Genomic DNA, 22,989 nt, shown 5'->3' on the forward strand with positions numbered 1-22,989 from the left:
TGGCTCTGCCTTGAGCTAACCAATGTGTGTTTTCTTAGGTCAGTGAAACTGTGTATTTGCTTTGGAATTTGCCTTTCTTCAAAATGGTTCTGCCTAAGACTAACTTTTATTTTCTCAAAACTTGGGCTGATAATGGCTCAACAAACCCGTGTTCTTGTCAATTGTTTTATGGCTGGGGGATGATACACCTCATGCCATCTTATCTCAAAAGTGCAGATTGTGGGAGAGGGGCCTGGTGAAACTCCGTCAGCCCTGAGGTGTCTCTCTTACATGACTAACAGCTTTCTAACAGACAAAACACCTTGCTGCAAACCAGCAAGGGGGCACTTTCTCTGTCCCCTTCTGATATCTGTCAGAAGCTTTCCCTATCTCTATTATACTTTAATAAAACTTTGCTACACAAAATGCTCCAAGTAGTCAAGCCTCATCTCTGGCCCCAGATCAGAATCCTCTCCTCTGGAGGTCACAAATCCTGGTGTAGTACTTGGCTCGCAGCAGCAACCTTTCACACACACGCACCCAATATAATTTCATTTAAAACATTTTTACAAGTATATTTTGAGATTTTTAATGTGACATTAGATATTCTTCTATAGTATAATGGTGTGATGGTTGAGAGTACAGAATTCTGCAATCAGAACAGCCTTCCTGAGTTTGAATAGCTCAGCGCCATCTAAATCAGTGGTCTTGGGCAAATTACTTAACTTCTTTGCCTTAGTTTTTCTCTGTAAAATGGGGGCAATAATAGTACTTACATCATAGAATTATAGTAAAGATTAAATGTGTTAATATATTTACAAATTGCTTAGAATAGAGGCTGCTGCACGGTAAGTGCTATGTAATGTTTGTTTTTATTAGTGGTTGCATAGAATTCCATCTTCTGGGTGAGTCATAACTTATTTACCATCCACTGCTTGCTATTTGGATTTTTTTTTTTTTTTTTTGAACACCATCTCACTGTTTATTTAGGTGATTTTGAAGTTCACACACTTACACCCTGGATGTTTTTGATTTTTGATGATTACAAATTGTGAAACCCTGGTACACACTTTTTGTGTGCCCATTTAAAAAGTTATTTCTTTGTTTCAGGAAATAAAGTTTCTGGATGAAAATATACTAATATTTTTACGGTTCCTGTTACATATTAGCAATTAATCTCTGAAAGGCTGCACCAGCTTACGTGTCTATAGTACTGAGAATGCCTGTTGTTCTCAGTGATGAGACACAAACAGTATCTTACTTTGTTTCCATTGGCATTTCTTTGATTACAAGCCAGAGAGGTTTTTCCATATGTTTATTTACAATTTACATTTATTCTTTATAAATTATTGCTTCCTGGCCTTTACCAATTTTTACATTTCTCTCTTAAACTGACATTAAATGCTTCTAGTATATCCAAGGCATACTGAGTGCATTCAACAATAATCATGATGAAGATGCTGAAGACAGTTGCCCAAGGCATATATCACATCTCAGAGGCAGTAACCTCCTATAGTCAAATTCTTGTGCAAGGCTCGCTCAGCTCCTGATCTTCCATCAGAGGCATTTCATCATAGCCTCCATGTTCTTCAAATTTGTTATTATTATTATTATTTGGTTATATTTCTATGGGGCTTCCCAGGTGGTGCTAGTGGTAAAGGATCCATCTACCAATGCAGGAGACTCAAGAGAGCCAGGTTTGATCTCTGGGTCAGGAAGATCTCCTGGAGAAGGGAATGGCTACCCACTCCAGTATTCTTGCCTGAAGAATCCCATGGACAGAGGAGCCTAGTTGGCTACAGTCCATGGGGTTGTAAATAGTCGGGCACAACGCAACTGAGCACACATAGCAACAGTGTAAATCTGTGGTATAAAGAACTTATGGTTCAGTTATTTGAGGAAGAGGTTGCCATGAATGTTGCTTGAAACACTGCAAGAACAGGATTGTATCCTGCCTCTGTAACTTCAGAAATCATCTTGTATGGCAAAATCAATACAATATTGTAAAGTAAAATAAATAAATTAATTAAATTAATAACAAGTTTTTAAAAAAGAAATCATCTTGAGGTGATGCACTTTTCTGAATGAGATTTCATTAGTGACAGTTTTCGTCTTTGCATCACAATAAATATTGTGACTACCTTGGAGAGAATCTCTTGGTTTATTAATGAGCTAAGTAGTCATCTAATGAGAAACTGTCAGTAATCCTGTGAACATGTGGAAGAAGGTTTATTTTTAAAGGCCTGGGTGTGCAACGGGTCTCAGGAACAAGAATTTATTCACTCTTTAAATTGGCTCCTGAATTCTGCCTTCCCATTGGCTATGGAGACCTCTGGCTACATGGTATGCTGTTGCTGAGTGTTGAATATCAGCAGCAGTTGATGGTCTTAACTTGTGTTCCTGATTTTCTCCATGCAAATCTTGCAGGCTAAAACACATGATAAAATCATGTTTTTAAAATACCACAAAAACATGTAAACTTCAATGAAGTGAAACTTGTTCTGTTCTGGAAAATAGACCAAGATCAATGGGGATAAGTTCAACATTTCTTGTTAATGTAAGAAAGAACTGATTTTTTTTTTTTTAATCTCAGAAAGTGTCTCCTCATAGTATGGGTCACCTTTTGAAGCAGTCACTGGGATTTTTCCAGCATAGATCAGATGATTAAAAAGTAATGGTTACTGGATTTAAGATGGAGAAGGTGGGACCATGCACTAGGTAACTTCTAAACTAGATTACTTCTAAGGTTTTTTCCAACTTGGAGATTCTACAATTATGTTAATTAAAAGAAATCATCTGCCTATTTTTCTAAAGTGGTAAAACTAATAGAAACTGGAAGTAGAGTGGTGGTTACCAGGGGTTGGAAGGAGGAGGAAAGGGGACTTGTTATTTAATGGGCATAGAGATGTGCTAGGTGAAAAGTTCTGGACATCTGTTTCAACAAAGTGAACATACTTAACATGACTGTACACCTAAAAATGGTCCAGAAGGTAATTTTTCTGTATATTTGTTTTACCAAAATAAAACCAGAATAAAACACCCAAGAAACTGCTATGAGTTTTGCTCTAGGCCAGGCACTAGGGGACCCATAAGTCCAAGACAATCCCTGCTCTCAGCTGGTTCACTTCCCCTCTTCTGTGAGAAGTGAGGTGCCTGGGCAAGCCAGGGTCCTCAAGAGCCAGTTGAGGCATCACTGCCCTTGCTCCTGTGGGCACAGCCAGTAATCCAAAGAAACAGAACGCCTTCTCCCTTCTGCTGTCTTCCAATTTCCTGCTAGTGCCCCAGATGATAGAACCCAATAGGAAGCCAGCTGCTGAGTTAGTCTGAAAAAGGTGGTGTGCATAGAATGTACATAGAAAGGAAGAACGTCCACAGAAAAGAGTGTGGGGTTGAGCGAGGAAGGTGCTGTGAGGCACAGTCCATCCCTTTGTCTCTTCTGCATCCGCTCACAGCCTTCTACCCACACACAAACTCGATAAAACAACCCCAGCAGCATTGAAGTGCTTCCCTTGATGCAACTATCCCTTTAACAAATGAAGGCATGCTCCCCTTTCCCCCAATAAGGGAGATAACAAAGTTTCATCAGTCAGTGCATCCATGTTTGAATGAGCTTAGTGACTCTCACTAAGGTTAGTCAAAATCCCACTGTATAACCCACAAGGCTAAATTGTAAAGTTAAACGATCAACCAGCATCCCTGATATGACAGAGCAGGGGAAAGGAAAAAGGAGGAAGTGATTTCTATATACAAATATGTACATAAAAAAACAAAGAAGAAAATACACATAGTTGCTGTAGTTCTCACTTCTCTAGCTGATCACAAGGCCATAACTGATATATAGTGGTAGGTAGATAGATATAGGATCTGCATATGAACATGAATTTGGGCAAACTCCAGGAGATGGTGGAGAGGGAGGCCTGGCGTGCTGCAGTCCACGGGGTTGCAGAGTTGACATGACTTATCGACTGAACAACAGCAACAATATGAAACTATATCTGTAGCTATATGCTTTTCTTCTTCTCTTATCCACTTTCATGTACCGCTTCCTTTTAACTAGTCCTTTGGTTTGTGAGGATTCTTTCTCTGCTGGATTGTGGCTTCATTCCTGAAGAGTCTGTGTCCCTAGTCGTTCTTTCTTTATTGGGCTGGTAAAATCCTCCATCAACTTTACTACTGAACATGGAAGTAATAAATGGAACCCCAGAGAATCCTCTGAATTACAGACATCTCTCTTCAGGCCCCTATTGTTCAGCAGCAGTCCTATTTTCATCTTTACATTTGGGACCAATCAACTTAACATGGACAGCAAAACCTTTCTTTGTCCATTAGTTTAATGGCACAAGGAGTCTAAAATGACAAGGAGGAAGTCTCAAATTTGAGTATGGTAGAACCATTTTTTGTGCCCATAATGGAACTAGCAGAGCCCCAAATCTCAGGAGTGGGAAGCAAAATTTTGTTTAAGTGTAATAATAAAAGCAGACCCTATAACTTTAATCCTTGGTTTCCAGATCCAAGTGTCCTAGTTATGGAAGAAATAACACTCTATATGGGTTGTTGACTCAAAGCATATACTGCAGGCTATAAGATAGTGCCATAAATTTTCAAGGTGTTATCTCCCAGTGGGTGACAGTACTGAGCCTTCAGTTGGTGATTCCACCATTCTGTCACGCCAGCTGCTTCTGGATGATGGAGTGTGTGGCAAGACCAGAGAATTTCATGGTCATAAACCAGTTGCTGTACTTCTTTTGCTGAGAAATTAGTGCCTGGTCAGAAGAAATGTTGTGATGGGTACTATGATGATCAATAAGTATGTGGATGGTGGTGTCTGCAAAAGGCAAATCCATATCCAGAATGTATTTATTCCAGGGAGGATAAATCTTTGCCTCCTTCTTTCTGGAAGGAGATCAAGGTAATCAACCCAAGGTAATCAGATTGGCTAGCTGGTCCACCAGGGCTCACTGTTGGCTCCTGCTGTTGGGAAGTTGAGAACTCAGCAATGGTGATAGCAGGATTTTCTTGGTGGGCCTTTGCACAACCAGCTTGATGCTGCCATTGACACTCTGAAGACAAGTCTTTGGAGAAAGCACTGGAAAAAAAAAAAAAAAGCATAGGGAAAGCACTGGGGAAAAAAGGCTGACTGTCATCTGACATCCTCAGAATGTTATCTTGTCTACCTTATCATTGAGAGCCTCTGCAGTGGTGCTCTTTTGTGGATATTCACAAGGGATACAAATATTTCATGGGGCTTCCCTGATGGCTCAGTGGTAAAGAAACTGCTTGCAATGCAGGAGACATAGGAGATGCAAGTTTGATCCTTGGGTAGGGAAGATCCCCTGGAGGAGACAATGGCAACCCACTCCAGTATTCTTGCCTAGAAAATCCCATGGATAGAGGAGCCTGGTGGGGTCATGGGGTCATAAAGAGTAGGACACGGCTGAGCAACTGAGTGTGAACACACACACACACACAAATATTCAATACCCTTTCTCCATTCCAAAAGATCATCCATACACCTATTTCACAGTCCTCCTTTTTACCAAATTTCCAATTCCATCCTTTCTAATTCTCTGACCATCTGGCTAAATCATTAACTACTACTTATGAGTTGGTATAGATTTGCACTTCTGGCTATTTTTCAGCCTAAACAAAGTGGATATTCAGACGTACTGTAAAGTTCTACCAACGGGCAGGATTGTCTTTCTCCACTATTTTCCAGGGCCACTCTGAGTGAATATGCACCAGTCTGTTTCCAGCTAGTGCTGATAATAGAATGATCTTTTTTTGATCATTAACTGGTTACAGGGAGCTCCTTATGAAGTCATGGGTGTGGGCTGAGAAAGGGAAAGCAATGTAGCACAAGTAGTGGCCATAGGAAGCTGAGTCACCTAATTATATAACTTCTTGTACCTTCCAGACCTGCTGTAGACCTAGCATATATATTATACATATATATATATATAGGTGACAGACTGGGACTGCCCATAACTGAGTCTATGGTATGGGGGATCAAATGACACAGTTAATTTATAGTGGATACCTTAGGTCATGTGGTCATCAAGTGTCCAAGGCCAGGAGTTCAAGAGCCTAGGAATGTGCTTTCAAGGGGAAAAATCAGCAGCTGTTTCTCTGAGGGAGAAAATCAACAGAAAAGCCTGGTGTTTCCCAAAACATTAGTATTCTAAGTTTTGATTTTTATATAGGGCTTGCCCCATGATTGTTAAGTCATCCCCTTTTTTGGTGGGGGGTGGGGGATGAGCCCCCCACCATATAACACTTTTAGGGAATCACGATGAGATTTATTGGGAATGGAGGCCATAGCCAGTCAGCATCTTTCCTTTCATGTTTTCTTCATTGAATTATATTTCTTCCTAGCCGACTTATTCTAATATTTATTATAGAAATGTATTGAATATATTTTAACTCTCCTTTCCCAAATATAAATCATTGATGCATTATTTATCTATCATACTTCCCCTAAATTTGGAAAATATCAGAAGCTTCTTTATATCCTTTTTCATGCTTCTAAGGAGTTTGCTAGAAGTATCTCCTTTTTTTAAAAAATCAAGTTACTTTGTTGTAAAACAAAACACAGATAGATCCCCTCTTCCAAGTGAAATATATAGCTTAGTCAATTAGAAAGTGAAAGTGAAAGTCGCTCAGTGGTGTCTGACTCTTTGCGACCCCATGGACTGTATAGTCCATGGAATTCTCCAGGCCAGAATACTGGAGTGGGTAGCCTTTCCCTGCTCCAGGGATCTTCCCAAGCCAGGGATCTAACCCAGGTCTCCTGCATTGCAGGTGGATTCTTTACCAGCTGAGCCACAGGGGAAGCCCAAGAATACTGGAGTGCGTAGCCTATCCCTTCTCTAGCAGATCTTCCCAACCCAGGAACTGAACCTGGGTCTCCTGCATTGCAGGCAGATTCTTTACCAAGTGAGCTATGAGGGAAGTCCAGCTTAGTCAATTATCATAAGGCAAAAGCATTTGTAACTACAACCAAAGTTCAGCAAGTAAAAATTATCACCCACTCCAGAAGCCCCTTCCATGTTCCCTGTGTCAATCACAACCCCTTACTTCCCTTCACAAGTAACCATTACCTATGCTTTAACAGTGATCACCCAAATGTGCATCCTTAGGTCCTATAGTTTAGCAGCTTTAAAAAAAATGAATGTGCTTATTAAAAAAAAAATGCTACAGCTTTCTTTTAATCTATAGGTTCCTGCTCCATCTCTCTTTTCCTTATAGTTTATCCGTGGATGAACCCAGTCTACTGACCTGTAGAGTTTCTCACGGTCATGACAAATTCCACTGTTCCTCTGTCTTCTGTAGCCCTGTAATGTGGTAGAAGGATTTAGAGGCTTGATCAGACTCAGATATAATTCCTTTGGCAACATTCTAAGAGTGTTCTTCCATCAGGAAGCATGTAATATCTGTCTTGTCCTTTTTGTGATGTTAACTCTTGCTGATGCTCAGTGCTTAGATTCCTTTATTCACTGGGGCTGGCAAAATGGTTATATTTATTTTAGACTTATGTTTTCATTAGCAGATGGAATACTTTCATAAAGAATTGCTTCCCCTCATCTACTTTTTGATTACCCAGTGGTGCTATTCACATAGGAGAGACAAGATAACTATTTGACTCTTTTATTTACGAAGCATCAAAATCATGAATCTGAGTCCCTTTCATCTTCCAATAGTATGCATATATATATATATGCATGACTTTGTGGACTTAAGCATATTTGATGTGTTCCATTTAATTGCAGTTATCTTTTTGAAACCTCAAAGCCTGACGGAAGCCTCTTAAAGTTGTCTCCTGTTTATTTTTCCCGGATGTCCTTTGTAGATATGAACTCCATGGACTGAAAACTCAAGAACAACTTCTCTAGCTCAGCCTTTTCTCCATTCATTTATGGCCTTAACTGACCAGGGAATATGTTTGAAGAGCGGGCACACCCTCTATAGAAAGAGAATATGTGCTTTCTGTTTACAAATATTCCTGGCTTTGTATTGAGAGCCTGGAGCACTGGCTTCCTGTTGGGCCATTCTCCTCTGAAAAGGAGATTGCTTTGCCAGTGTTGTCCACCTTTTCCGGAAAGATTTGATATTAATAGTTTTTCTCCAGAATGACTTGTTCTTCTATGAGGCATGTGCTCTTGCCTAGTCAAACTTAGCTACAATAGAATTAAAAACAGCTGAAAAACTATCTTTTACTGCTCTCCCCCTGAAATTCCCTATGTAATCCAATAAATATCTGTAAATTAACCTTTGGGAAAGATAAATTAGTCTTATTAAATGCGAGATTGCCTCAGGCTTCTTGGGGTGGGGTAGAAGGACTTGCTTTCAAAATGTGCTGTGCCTTGAAAATGTAATTTCCTATGCCTAGTGGAAATTTATCACATCTCTCACCTCTGGGTAACTTGCTTTTCCTTTAGTTCAAATGCTGTGTTTTCTGTTTTCATCCTCTCAAGCTTGGACATTCTGAACTTTTAAATTCTCTCAGTTCTATTTCTGTGACAGTGGTTTTCAGGCAACAGAAGTGAGAAGTTGATGAGGAAACATTGATGGAAGAAGTGATACTTGGCCCAGCATACAAAACAGAACCTCCCACAGGAGAGAGTAAAGGTGGTTTTGAGAAGCTTATGGCGTCAACACCTGTGACAGTTTTCTTTTGGTTTATTTCATTCATATTTTTAGGCTAGATAATATGCATTTACAAAAATACCCATTTACAAAAATGGGTATTTTTATTGTGTAAGACTCTTCTGGAAAATGTCCCTTCGCTTCAGTTGTGTCTGACTCTGTATGACCCCATGGACTGTAGCCCACCAGGCTCCTCTGTCCATGGGATTCTCCAGGCAAGAATACTGGAGTGACTTGCCATTTCCTACTCCAGGGCATCTTCCTGACCCAGGGATCAAGCCCATGTCTCTTATGTCTCCTGCATTGGCAGGTGGGTTCTTTACCACTTTTGGTTTCTATCATTCATGTTTTTAGGATAGAGAATATTGATTTATACTTATGGATATTTTTATTGTATAAGAATCTTCTGGAAAAGGTCTGTCTGATTCCCTGGGCTTAAGTGCTTAGCCTGATAGTCAAGGCCATTCACAGTCTTACTACCATCCTCACTCTGAACACTCAGTGACTCCCTATTGTCTGTTGGACAGAGCATGCAATTTTCCTACAACTCCTATTTACCTCCCCCGGCTCATCTCCTTGGCTTTTCTGTGGGCACCTCTTTAGATCAGCTATATTAGATGGTTCCCATTTCCCTGGCATACCCCATGCTTTCCTACTTTGGCTTTTGCTCACATAATTCCATTTGGAATGACCTTGCCTCCCATTGCTAACTGCAGAAATCTTACTATAATATCTTAACATGAGCTTGAAATTCCTTTTTTCCCGAGATTCTCTTCCTGATTCCTACAAAGGAATTACTTCATTCCTCCTTTGAATTCTTTGAAATACATTGTTTTGATATATGGTTAAAGATTGCTATTGGCATCCTTTACATATTTGTTTGATACATGTGCTTATGGGATATAAGTAGGATGGACATATACCCAAATGTTATTGAGACAGTTCCAGTTTTCCTGGGCTAGTCTCAGAGTATGTGCTGTCCCAGTACCCTGTCTGGTTAACTCCCTGTTGCCTTCTCCTTAAGCTTCCCAGGTGATGCAGTGGTAAAGAACCTGCCTGCCAATGCAGGAGACAGAAGAGGTTTGGGTTCAATCCCCGGGTTGGGAAGATCCCCTGGAGAAGGGAATGGCTACGCACTCCAGTATTCTTGTCTGGAGAATCCCATGGACAGAGGAGTCTGTCAGTCCATAGGGTTGCAAAGAGTCAGACATGACTGTAGTGACCTAGGATGTACATGCCTTCTCCAAAGTATCTTGATCTGAATGATGAATTAAGTAGTCACCCATGGAATAAGTCACTGGGGGACTGGGGCTGCCTCATACTCATTCTTGAATTGCTGGTCATTTATCAGGAGGGGTGATGGAACCCACATACGGTGGGCAAAGGGGCGACAAAGTCCACAGGAAGGAGACTGCCTTGTGCTGGGGCAGGGCCCACGTTGCAGAGGCCATCAGGAAATGCTAGAGGTCAGTTTTGACTCCTCCCAGAGCTAGTCCTCCTCATGGCATTGCCCGGAGCTATTACTTTCCCATCAGAAAGTTAGATTCCCTGAGGATTTAATAAACAATCTCTCCCAACATGAAAAGCTGTGGGCATTGTTTCTTCCTTGGGTCCTTGCAGTTGGAGCTTCAAAGAATACTCGGGTATTGTGTAGAATATTGAATATGCACGTGAAAAGGACTTTGTTTATTTACTTATTATTTATTTATTTTCCATTTCTTTTCATTTTTAAAATTAGCCTACAGAAAAGTCAACAGAACTGTACATAGTGATAGTTCCTTCATTTTGATACATGCACTTTTCCTCTCTCGCTTAGTTCATATTTATACACGTTGGACTAAGTTTGTGTTTAAGTACGATGTATGTATAATGTCCACATTCTCCTTTTGCATCATTTGTATATAGTTTGAGTACATCATGGTACTTCACCCCTAAATACTTCCACATGTTTCTTTTAAGGATATGGACATGCTTCTAAGTAACCACAATGTCATTATTACACCCAAGACAATTAACAGTAATTCTACAAAGTCATCTAATATACAGTCCATACTCAAATGTCTTCAGACAAGTTTTGGATCTTGAATCCATTTGATCCATTATGTCTCTTTCATCTCTTTTAATCTTGTATAGTCTCTGTGCCTGTTTTTGGTGTCTGTGTAACTTATTTTTGACATACAGTGTTTGAAATCCTTCCCCCCTCACCCTTGAAAGAATTTTGCCTTTACTTAGATTCTTCCTACTCCTCTCTCTTCTAAAGAAAGTTGCCAGATCTGCTCTCTGCTGTTTAGAATTCCCTGATGAAGACTCTAAAGATAGGTTAATGGGCTGGAGTGAGTGAGAGGCAGAAGGAGTTTGGTCCTGAGGCTTTAGAAAGGCCCAAGCTCCTCTCCTGTGGCCCACACCCACCCTGTAGCTCTGAAGTGTGGGGCCTTGGAGAAGAGTGGAAGGAAATTGGAAGAAAAATTGCTGTGAGCTATATATTAGATTCTTTTTAGTATTTTTCCAGAACCAGGAAAGATTATGTTTATTAGTTACTTTTGGACTATGTTTTCCTGGAATATGACATCCCCTCAGAATGAGGCTTCAGGGGAAGTCAGTATTTATTCTGCTCATACACAATCTTTGCTCTTCAAAGGAGAAAGCATTAACACCCAGAGAGAGAGAAAGCTTTCTTATGGCTGTGGTCATAAGCCTTAGAATGTCTTAAGAGGATTTTAGCAGACTGCAGAGTTTTGTCATCCAAATTGGGACATGTTTGAGAGTGAAACATTTATAGTGAATATAAAATAATTATTGACAATGAAAATATTTATTTCAGGCCATGTGCTTAAATCCGGTTGGTGTCAGGCAAACCAAAATATATGGTTAACCTGGTTATATACACCTGCTGTTTGAACCACAATTTATCTTGTCCAAATGGATGAGAGTTAAAAATAAACATGGAAAAATGAAAAAAATGAATGCAGGTACACTACTATGCATAAGTATTAGATTAAACCATATGAAACTCTTATAAAAGCCACAATTTCGTGAGGTATCTGTAATGATTTCAAAATTTGGGCATATCTGCTGTTTACTTCTTTAAGTAGTGTATTCTTTGAGGATAAGAATTGTTCATTTTTCATTCTGTTGTTTGTTTTTTGTTCATTTTTCATCATTTATTAGTACCTACAGCATGCAAGCACTATGCTAGATGCTGGGGATAGATCAGTGACACTGAGTGGGATACCTGGTTCCTAAGAGCAATATAATATTTAGTTAGAACTGAGCATAAAGGAAAAGCATAGTAAGTTCATGTTTGTTATTTGGTGTTGCAAAAAAAAAAAAAAGCAATTAAATGCCAATTGAAGTACCAAATTATCTTGCTGCCATTCTTGTGGCACCCTCACAACTGATATCTGAAAACATGTGTCCCCCTGTGTACCCTCTTTATTCTGCCTTAAAGAAGAATTGCCTCAAAGACATGACACGATTTTTGCAAGGAACAATACAAGAAGCTTGTAGTAGAAGAACGACGTGGAAGTGCATGAGGCATCATGAATGTTCTGACTTAAGTTTTTTCAGGGACCTGTCTGAGCTGCAAGAGAGGAAGTGATCCTTAATTGCTTGGTGGTAATGAGTGGAAAATTATTCATAGAAGCAATGCGGCTGGAGATATCACACATTGGCTTAAATTTTTATTGAGTGCTAGGCCTCTGGGGATTAACTTTGGATCTAAACTATTCCTAATTCACAGAAGTAAGTGTCCACTGAGGATGGTGAACTTTGAACTAACCTACCACAAAAGTAAGCATACAGCTGTCATTGTGATAAATGCAAAAAGGGAAAGGAATAGCAGGTTGCAAAGTACATCAGAGAAGGATAAAATTTTCTTTTGGGGGTCAAGTAAGATCTCTCTGAGGAAATCATCTTGAGCTTGAGACCCAGTGGAGGGCAGCAGACCCTACAGGGATCTTGCTGGAGCTCAGCAGTGGAGGAAGAGGGTAGTGCCAGGTGAGGTCAAGGAATTTTCCTCTGGAAAGAAGTGGAATTGTTAGATGGGCCCTTTAGAAGGTGAGATGGGAAGGTGTTGATCACTTAGGATGTGGAGACCTGAATATCACAATAGAAACCAATCAGTGGAGAACTGTATACAGTTTGGCAAGGCTGGAGTGTGGAGTGTGAAGCCAGACACCATCTCGAACATTGAGTCCTTCCTGTAAGTAACAGGGAGTCACTGAAGAGTGGTATGAGTAAGGGAATGACGTATCAATTGTGTATTTGAGAAAGAGAAATCTCAAGGATGAATGAATTCATTGAAGACGTCAAAAGCTGGAAGATCTTAACTTGTTCAGCAGATTGGGGATGAAGATTTGATCTGAGATAGTGGCAGTAAAGAGACAGAGTAGAGACAGAGTAAGAGACAAAGATCCTCTGTAAGCACAGTCTATAGAATTTGGTTATTGATGAGAAGAGAAAGTGGACTATGGTCAGGTTCCTCGTTTGTGTGATTAATAAGAAGGGCTGGCAGGGTGGGGGACTGGTTTGGGTAACACATGATGAATTAGGTTTGTTCCTGATAAGTGCCGGGGCTCCCCAGGTGGTGCTAGTGGTAGAGAACCTGCCTGCCAATGCAGGCGATGTAAGAGACTCAGGTTCAGTCCCTGGGTTGGGAAGATCCCCTGGAGAAGGGCATGGCAGTCCACTCCAGCATTCTTGCCTGGAGAATCCCATGGACAGAGGATCCTGGCGGGCGATAGTCCATAGGGTCACAAAGAGTCGGACATGACTCAGCGACTTAGCACAGACTCTGATAAGGGCTAAGTACCTGTAGGAGATCCAGCCTGATGTTAACTAAGCAACTGTTTAGTTAATATTTTCTGAAGTTGATGGAATTCTCTGAATAGTTTTCATATGTTAATATGGTATCTACTGAGAGAGTTGGACGCATTCAAACTACTTAGGAAAGGATTCTTGAATTTTACAACTGACAGATTGCTTTATTTTGAATTACTCATGACAGGCTTTGTGTGTGTGTGTGTGTGTGTGTGTGTGTGTGTGTGTGTGTGTTTGAAAGACATTTGACTTTGTCACAGTTCTGAAAATATGTTACTTCTGGTATGTTTAGATGGTGGGTTTTCAAAAACAGTTAAATATTACAACTAGGCTTGCTGCATTTTGTGTTTTGCCCCGTTCAGTTTCCCATTAAATATACAAGCATAACATCTGGTACTCTTATTTTTAAGGACTCTGGGGAAAGAATAGCAGTGATTAGACTGAGCACTTGACAATCATCCAGTTGTAATATTTTTGTCTAGAGTCGAGTTTGGGGCTGACTGAAATGTCCATGTCAGGAGCAACACTGTGTAATGTTGCAGAGAAGCCACTTAGGAGAATTCCTAATATGGTTGGGGCATTCTTGAGATGCATGGAATAGCCCATTTGTGCGGTATCATCCGTGATGGGAATGCAGCCTGAATGCACCCAGGCCGGGATGACAGAATCCGCAGAGCACTTCTTTCTGTTATTTGTCAGGCTATAGCCCTGTTGGCTGATGATGACAATTCTTCCTTCTTTGCTTCATTTGTCAATGGCAAATCCTTGGACCCTGAGCTGGAAAGTCCCTTTCCTAGTTTGAAAGTCATATACTGTACGAGATGGAAGGGGCCTTGATAATTATCTTCATGGCAACCTACTCCAGTATTCTTGCCTGGAAAATCCCATGGATAGAGGAGTCTGGAGGGCTATAGTTCATGGGGTCGCTAAGAGTCAGACACGACTGAGTGACTGAGCACAAACACCTGGCATTTTTACAGATGAGAAAAACGAGATGCCGAGAGGTTAAGCAATTTGGCCGCAGTTATCCAGTTCATTGGGCTTCCCCAGGGGCTCAGCGGTAAAGAATCCGCCTGCAATGCAGGAGACGCAGGAGGTGTGGGTTTGATCCCTGGGTCGGGAATATCCCCTGGAGAAGGAAATGGCAACCCACTTCAGTATTCTTGCCTGGAGAATCCCATGGACAGAGGAGCCCGGCGGGCTACAACCCATAGGGTTGCAGAGAATTGGACATGACTTAGCAATTGAGCACATCCAGGTAATTACTGAACCCTCTGCTCAGCTCCCCTCCTCGTTCAGAATGGGCAGGAGGGCAGCCTCCCTATTGCTTTTAGTTTGTTATTTGCCAGAACTTCGAGTCTTCCTTCACTTTATAAAGCCTCTGGGAAATAGTCTTAACTCCTCTGAAAGAAGAAAAAACATGTTTACTCAGAAAGCTTATTTTTGTTTTTCTCCAAATGGATGTTTGTTTCAAGGCGGTGTGACTCCCCTGTATTCTGAGAGAGCTTTCACCACACCGCGTGACATCTCTCTAATGGCCAGGGCTGCCCAGCTGGACATCTGTGCAACAGTCGCAGCAAAAGCTTGTACATTTGGGGGCATGGCAGTGTCTCTAAACTCTGGAAAGGATGGATGCTACAATATGCTACCCAGCCCATGGCCTGGATCTTTAGGCTGAGTGATCCTGGGAACTTCCTTAGAAGCAACTGTTTATCAAGCCTTCAAAGGGATCCTTGATTCTTAAAATTAAAAATCACAGAGCACCATCCTGGGACTGAGTACCCCTGGGATTCCTGAGCACCCCTGGGACTTGGCTGCTGCTGCTGGGCAGATGGGTGGTACTTGGAGCTCAGTGCAGCCAAGGAAGGGGAGAAGGGAGGTTTGAAGATGAGTGTGAGTGAGGAGAGGAAAAGAGCTTGTGTGGTGCTGACCATCTACTGTCTCAGCGTTGTGGGGGAAGGACTCGGGGGCCCTTTCCTCAGGCTCATCATGTCTACTCGGTCCCAGCTCTCTCTCCAGACTTTGAGGCCTGGGTGTGGGGCGGTGGGCAGGAGCAGGTGGTCAGCATTGCTCTGGCTTGTTCATGTTGTGTGTGCTCTGAGATGCCAGGTGCTTGGGTTTAGAAAGCCAAGAGCCTTTATTTTGCTCCTCTGGAATGTCTCTTCTGTGAGGCAGTGGACGTTGCGGGAACCTCCTTCTGGAAAGAGGGAAGGATCTCAGGGGATAAGACAAGGAGGGAGGAAGATCAATTACTAGCTCAAAACACAATTCGACCACATTTGTAAGAGCTTGGTGAAAGAGAAACAGAGGCCATGGAGTGTGATCTTCTCAACCTGAGCTGTTTCCAAAAGCAGCAAACGAGTGCTGCTCTCTGAGCTAAGAGAATGATGAGAAAATGCATCCTGGTGGATTTCTCTCCAATCTTTAGAGTAAATAGACTTTTAGAGTAAATAGACTTGCTGTGGCAAACTTAATTCTGTAAGGAAAAGGCCATAGGATACTGCAGCTCTGTGGGAACTCAGAGATGATCTGAGATGGACATGCTCTGTCCTTCCAGATCCCTTCTCCGCTCCTCTCCATGCTGTTCTGGGTCCTGGGAGGCTAATGTCCATGAACCACATCAATCATGTATTTGGCCAGTAAGAGGTCTTGCTTTACCATCCCTTGGTGGTTTCTTTAATCCTGTATACATCTTACAAATAATCCCCTTCATAAAAGCTCCCATTTGAGTATGTGATCTCTTTCTTGCTAGGACCCTGAATGGCTACACCGTTTAATCCTATGTGACCATTTACAGATGAGGAAACTGAGGCACAGAGAGGTTGACTGGCTTTTCAAATGGTGTCCCTTTTCTCATCCTTTTCCCAGCCATGATTGAGTATTTACAAGTTGAGATCCTGAGGCCCTGGAATGCTGGGCTGAGAATGAGAAAACCTCTGACACTAGAGTCTGCTCAGCACTAATGTGATGACACATTTCTAAGAAACTTCCATTTATTTAAAAGCTGTGTCCTTATAAGTGTTATTTTATGTGGTATATCTGGAGAAGGAAATGGCAATCCACTCCAGCACTCTTGCCTGGAAAATCCCATGGACGGAGGAGCCTGATAGGCTACAGTCCATGGGGTCACAAAGAGTCGGACATGACTGAGCGACTTCACTATGTGGTATATGGGGCTTCCCAGCTGGCTCAGTGGGGAAAGAGTTCACTTGCAAGGCAGGAGACATAGGCAGATGTTCGTTTGATACCCTGGTTGGGAAGATCCCCTGGAGGAGGGCATGGCAACCCATTCCTGTATTCATGCCTGAAGAATCCCATGGACAGAGGGGCCTGGTGAGTTACAGTCCATAAGATCGCAAGAGGCAGACACAACTGAAGTGACTGAGCACGCATAAATGCATGTGGTGTATATACATAATGGGATATTATTTAGCCTTCAAAAAAAGGTGATCCTGTCAGATGCAATAACATGGATGGTCCTTGAGGATGTTAGTGAAGTGAAGTCACTCAGTTGTGACTTCTTTGCAACCGACTCTTTGCAACCCTGTGGACTGTAGCCCGCTAGGCTCCTCTGTCCATGGGATTCTCCAGGTAAGAATACTGGAATTGGTTGCCATTTCCTTCTCCAGGGGATCTTTCCAACCCAGGGATTGAACCCAGGTCTCCTGCATTGCAGGAAGATGCTTTATCCTCTGAGCCACCAGGGAAGGATGGTGAGGATGTTATGCCAAGTGAAATCAAACAGTACTGCATGATTCTACTTACCCAAGCTATCAAGAAGTTCAAACTTGTAGAAGCAGAAGGCAGAGTGGTGGGAACCAGGGGCTGGGGGAGAAGGAAAAGGGGAGCTGCTCTTCAATGGGCGTGAGGTTTCAGTTATGCAAGATGAATGAGCTCTAGACATCTGCGGTACAGCATCGTGCCAGTGATTAACCAGACTATATTACACAGTTAAAATTTTAAGAAGGTCGATTTCATGTTATTATTTTTTTAACCAGAAAAGAGAAGCACAAAAGGTATTTGAATCGGTTAAAAAGTAGTTAGAGAACGGAGTCCCTCTGGGAAGACACTGTCCATGGGGGCGCAGCTGGGTTGGCAGAAAGGAAGGAAACGCCTCCTTCCTCCAGCAGGGAAGCACCTGCTGCAGGGCGGGGCTGGGGATGAGGGTGGCTCCCCCCGCCCTCCTCGGCTCATGCCTCCTGCACCCTCCCAGCCCCAGCAGGCGAGGACTCAGAGCTGCTGGTCATGCCTCTGACCATGAGTGAGTGTTGAGTGTGTGTGTGTGTGTGTGTGTGTGTGTGTGTGTGTGTGTGTGTGTGTGACAGAGAGAGAGAGAGAGAGGGAAGAAGAGGGAAAGAATGAATTCACATTCTTCCTTTTAGTAACTTTCCCAGGTTCTCTTGAAGAGTCTTTTTTGACCTCTCACATTTCATTGCTTCTAAGACATGCTTTACTTTCCTCACATTTTAATACTCTGATACCCGGCTGTGTCTGGCACTGAAAGCATCTTTTATTGCAACTGGTCAGGTGATGGCTGTGCTGCAGCTGCATTTCCTGTGTGTGCATGAACTTGGTAGATCTGGGGGCACAAGACGAATGAAACCGCTCATTGTTGCAGTCTGTGGTCCGTTCCATGATCACCAGAGAGAGGGATGTGGTCCTAGGTGCTTAGTGAAGTCTTCTGCTGGCACCTGTTAGTAAGAGTTTCTTGCCAGCATCAACACTGTGGAAAGGCATCAGAAACTTAGAAGGAAATCCCCAATGCAGTACTCTTTTAAGACACGCTGCATCACTGAGTTTCTTGGTGGCACAGAGGACAATATTGTGTGGAAAAACACAGTCATTGGACCTGTGACAAAAGTGATTCAAAAGTGTGAATCACTTCTGTGATTGGATTTCTAAATCAAATTAAATTGGAGCACCCCAACCAATTTGTTTCACTAATATTTTTACATTTTCTTTTTTTATGAGTATAATAAAACCCACCTACCCTATTAATAAGCCTAACAGAGCCTTTTCAGTAAATACATGATATTTAAGATACAAAAGAATTTAACAAAATTAAGGGTTTTACAAAATTTTATAAGAGATATTAATAATTTAAGATACAAAAATTCTTAATCTTACTAGTGTATCACAGTTTAATTTGCAACCATTTTTTTTCTTTCCTAATGTTACATAAAGTAGCATTGTCTCTCACAACCAGTGAATCTTAATCAATGAAGTATGGCAATGAAGTAGGAAGTTGATTAAATTATCATTATGAATCAAAAGATGAGTTGGAAAGCTAAGAACTTAGGAATGAGTTTAGTAATCCTTTGACTCAATATTTATTAAATGTCTACTGTGAGACCAGCACTGGGATTGGCATGAGGGTACAGCAATGAACAAAGCAGATATGATCGCTGGGCTCACAGTGAAGACAAGATACATTGAATAAGTAGTTGCGTGTATGATATCATAGAGAAGATTTGCGGGTTTCTTTGGAAGTATAAATAAAAGTATAAATAAAAGTATAAATAACGTGGTCAAGGGGAGCAGATGGCCCAAGTGAGGATGAGACACTTAAGCGGAGAATGGAAAGATGAGCAGGAGTTAGCCAGGTGGAGGTGAGTTGGGGAAGGGGAGGGTAGTCCTGGCAGAGGGAACCACGTGTGAAAGCTGGGACCTGGCTAGGAGAGACTGAAGCAAGTCCAGTGCAGTGGGAGCCCAGACAGTGGTACGGGGATGAGAGACAGGCTAGAGAAGTAGGCAGGCCTCAGATGACCAAGGGCCTGATAAGTCAGGCTAGGGAACTTGGCTGTCATCCCATGGATAAGAGGAGCTTATGGGAGGGGTTTCAGGAGGGATGTGGTGTGTCATGCTCAAGTTTTATAACTTCGTTCTGGCTGCTGTTCAAAAATGGAATGCTGTAGATCAAGGGCAGATGAAGGGAATGTGGTGGTAGTCATCTTCACTGAACAAGAGATGTGGTAGCTGGGAGGGGGAGAAGATATCAAATGATGCTAGAGAATCCTGTACCAAACAATAGTCCCCATCACTGACAGCTTTCCTCAGATATTATGTCTGTAGTTGCTGACGACCTATATCAATAACTTTCTTTCTTTTTGACAGAGTGACTTCTTCTGACTTGAGCTTGCAGTGTGCTTTGAGAGATCCTCTACCAGGTAAATGCAGTACAAATTTCCTCTGGTTTATAAACCAAGACTTTCTCCCAAGATTTCCTGAGATCAAAATCCAACATCTTAAAAAAAAAAAAAATCCAACATCTTATTTAATCCCTGCAACAGCCCTTAAGTTAGGTTTATTTCCATGTTATACAGGAGGAAATTGAAACATAGAGAAGTTAGACAGCTTGCACAGAGAAGTTAGATCAACATGCACAAAGGCGTTCATCACACCATAAACTATACTTGCCAGATAATGCAAAACAAGAGGAGAGAGCTGAAATATCCAACAGCAGGCAAACTGTTAAATCATTTGATGAAGTTACTTTAATAATAGTCTACATGAGATTAAGAAGTTTTTTTCCTATTCCTCATTTGCTAAAAGCAAATTAATTATTTTGGGTATTGAATTTTATTGAAAGCTTTTCTAATCTACTAAGCTGTTAAAATGATTTTTATTCTTTATCTGTTCATGGTAATTTCTATTAATTGATTTTCTAATATTATATACCTTGCATTGCTAAGATAAAACCAACTTGGTCATGATGCATTTTCCTTTCTATCTTTAGCTAAGATTTAGTTTTAGTCTTGAGATTGGATACAGTTTTCCTTTCTGGTATTTTCCGTGCCAGGAATGGTTTTCAAAATATTGGAATTACTTGAATGTTTAATGATAAAGGAGTAAAACATTTGAGTCCTGTTGTTTTCTTTGAAAGGAGAATTTTTACCTGCTCATTTAGTTTCTGATTTATTTACATTTTCTGATTTCTTCTTGAGTCAGTTTTGACAAATTTTGTTTTTGGTTATATGTTCATTTTCTGTTGGATATATATGCAGCAAGGGAATGTCTGGATCAGGGGGGTAAGTATACATTCAGTTTTAGCAGATAATATCAGTTTTTCTAAATGCTTGTATTGATTTAAAATGTACATGCTAAGCGGGAGTATATGAGAGTTCCGATTGCTCTGTATCCTTTTCAGCACAAGGTATTTCTGTTTTGTTTGATTATTTAGTCTGTGCTAGTGGGTGTGAAGTATTACAGTGACATTGTAGTTCTGTATTTGCTTGTAGGTTAATGAAGTTGGGTACTCTTTCATATGTTAATTGACTATTTGAATATCTTGTTTTGTCAAAAGCCCTTTCTAGTCTTAAAAAAGGGGGGGAAATGCTTATTCAGGTCTTCTGAAACAAAAAATTGGGTTGCTTTGTTGAATTGTCTTGTAGAATTACAGATATTTTTAATAATAAGTGTTATGGATTTGAGGTCTTGTTAGAATATATATGTTGTAAATACCTACTTTTGTTTCCTGTGGTTTACCCTTTCACTCTTTTTGTGGACAGAAATTCCTTTAAAATAGTGTAAATTATCCATTTTTTTTCCTTTTGTGGTCGGCACTATTGTACTTATTTAAGAAATCTTGGCCTTATTCTAAGATCACAAAGAAGTTGTACGTTTTCATCTGAAAGTTATATTATTTTTCTTTTACATTTGAGCCACAATACATCTGGAATTGGTTTTATTGTGTACGACGGGAGGTAGAGGGTCAAGATTGATTTTTTCCATGTGGACATGCACTTGATCAGGAGCCATCCTTTGGTCATAGCCCTGTTTATCTACCTGTTTATTTCGATTAGGCTCACTAAGGTACAATGAACACAGTAAAATTCATTCTCTTGAAATTGATGGTTTGATAAGCTTGAACAGTTCTATAGCCACCACCACAATCAAGATGCAGAACATACCCAACCTCTGAGAGAATGCTCCTTCATAGTAACAATCACTCATCTGATTTCTGTCCCTAGATTTTTTTCTTTTTTCAGAATATATAAATGAAGCCATAGAGTATGTAGACTTTTGTTTCAGATTTCTTTTTTAAAAATCTCAAAGAATCTCAAAAATTCATCCCTGTGTTGCAGTACCAGTTATTTGGTTTTTTTTTTAGAGTAGAATTCCATTGTGTAGATGGAACACAATTTATTTATCCATTCACCAATTGATGAACATTTAGATTATTTATAGTTTTTGGCTCTTATGAATAAAGTTATTATAATTGCTCACTTTGTAAGTCTTTGTATGGATATATGTTTTAATTTCTCTTGGGTAAATTACTAGGAGTAGGTTTACTGAGTCATATACTGTGTAGCAAGTATATATTTAACATTATACAAAAAAATCCCTCTAGCTGTTCCCAAAGTGATTGTGCCATTTTGCATTCCATTCAGCAATGTATGATATTTTAGTTGCCCCATGGTCTTTCTCCAGATGGCGCTAGTGATAAAGAATTATTCACATTTGAATCAGTTCTAATGAGATGGATGAAACTGGAACCTATTATACAGAGTGAAGTAAGCCAGAAAGAAAAACACCAATACAGTATACTAACGCATATATATGGAATTTAGAAAGATGGTAACAATAACCCTGTGTACGAGACAGCAAAAGAGACACCGATGTATAGATCAGTCTTATGGACTCTGTGGGAGAGGGAGAGGGCGGGGAGATTTGGGAGAATAGCATTGAAACATGTATAATATCATGTATGAAACGAGTCGCCAGTCCAGGTTCAATGCACGGTACTGGATGCTTGGGGCTGGTGCACTGGGACGACCCAGAGGGAGGGTAGGGGAGGGAGGAGGGAGGAGGGTTCAGGATGGGGAACGCGGGTATACCTGTGGTGGATTCATTTCGATGTTTGGCAAAACTAATACAATATTGTAAAGTTTGAAAATAAAATAAAATTTTAAAAAAAAAGCTAAAAAAAAAAAAAAAAAGAATTATTCAGGAGATACAAGAAACTTGTGTTTGATCCCTGGATTGGGAAGATCCTCTGGAGGAGTACATGGCAACCCACTTCAGCATTCTTGCCTGGAGAATCCCATGGACAGAGGAGCCTGGTGGGCTACAGTCCATAGAGTTGCAAACAGTCAAACACGACTGAGTGACTTAGTACACACACAATCTCTCCAGAACTTGGTATAATCAGTCTCCGTAATTTGGGCAATATGAGTTAGTATGTAGTTTTATCTCATAACTCTAGTTCTTGTTTCCCTAATCATTAATGATGTTGAAAATTTTTTCATGTGCTTCTTTGCCATCTGCCTGTCTTCTTTAGTGGAGTGTCTATTCAAATCAGTCACCCATTTTAAAAATAAAGTCATCTATCTTTTCATTTTTGAGCTACAATAAAATATTATTCCAGATACAAAGGGAAGGGAAGTCGCTCAGTCGTGTCTGACCCTCAGCTACCCCATGGACTGCTGCCTTCCAGGCTCCTCCGTCCATGGGATTTTCCAGGCAGGAGTACTGGAGTGGGGTGCCATTGCCTTCTCCATTCCAGATACAAATCCTTTATCAAATGTGTGCTTTTCAAATACCCTTTCC

At 40.9% G+C, this 22,989-nt stretch overlaps 1 protein-coding gene across 2 annotated transcripts in view; it reads left to right on the plus strand.

Annotated features, from left to right (window-relative positions):
- Window positions 1–22,989, plus strand: part of NCALD (neurocalcin delta) — a 466,523-nt gene that overhangs the window by 119,182 nt on the left and 324,352 nt on the right. For both annotated transcript variants that reach the window (XM_070803092.1, XM_070803093.1), the window contains exon 2: window positions 19,555–19,607. The gene's annotated coding sequence lies outside the window, so the exon portion shown is untranslated. The remainder of the gene's footprint in view (window positions 1–19,554; window positions 19,608–22,989) is intronic.

This window comes from Bos indicus, chromosome 14 (genome assembly GCF_029378745.1).
Source record: "Bos indicus isolate NIAB-ARS_2022 breed Sahiwal x Tharparkar chromosome 14, NIAB-ARS_B.indTharparkar_mat_pri_1.0, whole genome shotgun sequence".
NCBI classification, from domain to species: Eukaryota; Metazoa; Chordata; class Mammalia; order Artiodactyla; family Bovidae; genus Bos; species Bos indicus.